Raw genomic sequence first — 2,626 nt, 5'->3', positions numbered from 1 at the left:
AAAGGCGGGGCATAGAGGAGAAACAATAATGTACAGTATGTGGAAATAATGTGTTTTTTTAACTGTAAACCGCATAAACACATTTCATTACACCAAATACACAAAATAATGTTTTTTTTAGCAGCATCATATGACCCCTTTAAAATGATCTAAATATTTTTTTTTACTTATATATTTTACAGTAACTTTTGATTCATTGAAATGATATAATGCCAAAAAAAAAAAAAGAATTAAAAAGTGTAACCTGAGACTTTTGGAATCACTAAATTAATTGTGGTTAATTCAGTTAGTATATTGAGGCGAATTAAGTAATAAATATCAAGACCAAGCAAGTAAAGATATATATACAAAAATAAAAATAACTAATGAATAAAAAAAGTTCAAAACTAGCATCTTCGTCATAATACTGTAAGAAATATTTAGCCTATATGGGCGCATTTGAATTGTGTTGGACAATGGGACTCTAATACTCACAGGTGACAAAGTTATATACTACATCACTGTTCCTATCGCAGTAGAAGTTGACACCGAATGAATTTGTTGCTTTGATGTTTTCCACTCGAATGGCTTTGACCCGTGGGCTTATGTTGATGACTTTATAGGGAGTGTTGCTGAAGAACATAGAGGTGATGTGTGTCTCTGTGGGATAAATGCAGCAGAACATCAGAACACCTGGTCATCTGGAAACATCCTGATTTGATTGTGGGCTAAGTTCATCTCCCCTACAAGAAAATGAGTAAATATGAATAAATATCCAACCACTCCATACATTTAAACAATGGTGTTTGAATGTGCAGAAATCATCAACACAGTGCTACTGTCATGTGGTTGTTTGTCAGGGTGTTTTTATGCGATTGCTAACATGTTTTTAAGCATGTTTTCTATGCTGTAGCTATGGTTTGGTGGTCGTTTACTGGCCCAAGCTGGTGTTGTTTAGCTGCTGAGGCTGGTGGGCCAACATGCTCTCAGAATTGCACTTTCATCAGTGACAGTTGGGTGAAAAGAGGAAGTTATGTAAAGTGCCTTACAATTCCATGGTCACATATGATATATCACATTATATATCACACACACACACACACATACATATACACATACACACATACATACATACATGCACATACACATACACATACATACATACATACATACATACACGTATCAGCGTATTAGAATGATTTCTGAAGGATCATGTCACACTGAAGACTGGAGTAATGATGCTGAAAATTCAGCTTTGCATCACAGGAATAATTAAATTTCAAATATATTCAAATAGAAAATAAGTATTTCAAATTGTAATAATATTTCACATTACTCTTTTTACTGTATTTTTTAATCAAATAAATGCAGCCTTGGTGAGTATAAGAGACTTCATTAAAAACATTTAAAAAGCATAATGTTTTCAAACTTTTAAAGCCCACTATTTTTATGGAGATCTTCGTTCTTGATCACGTGCTTCTGCAATGAACTTTAAATATCCTACCATAGATGGTTTTCCATGAACTCCAAGAGCTGGATGGTGAAGCCTCAGAGATGAGTCTTATTCTAACAGAGTGATCGACACAGTTCAGCGGGAGCTGTGAAGTCCAAACCAGTGTGTGAACTGCTTCCAGTGATCCTCTGCTTACGTTCATCTGTGGACAAGACTGTAAACTGTTAGTGCAAAATTCAGAAATCAGGCAATAATGTGATAGGAGCTGAGGAATGATGTGTTTTACGCACACTGTCGACAATATCCATGTTTGTTGTGCGTCCAACTTGTATTTCATAGGTTTGATTTCTCCGTTCTTCATTCTGATTCATCATCCACTCCATCTCCAGTCTCCACATGTCCAAAGCCTGAAGATTAATAATGTCTGGCACAGTGACAGTATCTGTGGTGAAATGATTTAGGTGTACACTAACAGAGATGCAATTCAGAAAAAATAATACTGTAAAGTGTGACCAATGAATTTGAGTTGAGGCAAAACTTATCCTGATTTATATCTGACCTGAAGAAGAATTCCAGCCTATAGCATTTTCAAACAGGATGAAAACTGTAAGCATCTTTGTCCAATGGAGATTCATTTTGGTGGATGTAAACTCTCTCAGCATCTGCTCTGAGCTTCTGTCAAAGTGTAGGAGGTGTTCTATGAACCGTTAAAGTGCTCCTCCTACTGCTGCCTTCCGTTTGAGGTTAAAGAAGTAATGCCTCCAGACTTAGATTTATTGCCTGTGAGTCATAAAGTGAAAGTTGATGTATGTGCTTCGGTGTTATTTTTAATTATGCTTACAGAAAGGTACTGATGATGATGAACCATATATGGCAAGGTCATGTTGTTTAATAATCATGAAGTTTAAAGGTGACATATCATGAAAATCTGAGCGTCTGATTTCGCTCCCTTGGTGACGTTGCAAAGGGATCTCATTATAATATTACCGCCCCTTAATCTGTAAGTTTAACCCACGGCGCCGTTATTGTGTTTTCGCAAGCGACAACGGTGTACGAGCTCTAATGCCACGGCGAAAGTTTGAGCAAAACACGCTAACTGTTCTGTCTTTGGCTGTACAGACGAGCACAGAACACTGCTTAGAGTCCCAGCCTCAGAGGAGACAAGAGAGCAGTGCATTTATTGATTTATTTACT

General features: G+C 36.6%; 1 pseudogene; it reads right to left on the bottom strand.

Moving 5' to 3' along the window:
* LOC107750296 (leukemia inhibitory factor receptor-like) overlaps window positions 1-2,085 on the bottom strand; it is a 16,345-nt pseudogene extending 14,260 nt beyond the window's left edge.
* Between the last annotated feature and the right edge of the window lie 541 nt (window positions 2,086-2,626).

The sequence above is a fragment of the Sinocyclocheilus rhinocerous genome, unplaced genomic scaffold (assembly GCF_001515625.1).
Source record: "Sinocyclocheilus rhinocerous isolate Xijiao unplaced genomic scaffold, SAMN03320098_v1.1 scaffold181, whole genome shotgun sequence".
Taxonomy (NCBI): Eukaryota; Metazoa; Chordata; class Actinopteri; order Cypriniformes; family Cyprinidae; genus Sinocyclocheilus; species Sinocyclocheilus rhinocerous.
This window is presented reverse-complemented; position numbering and strand designations above follow the sequence as displayed.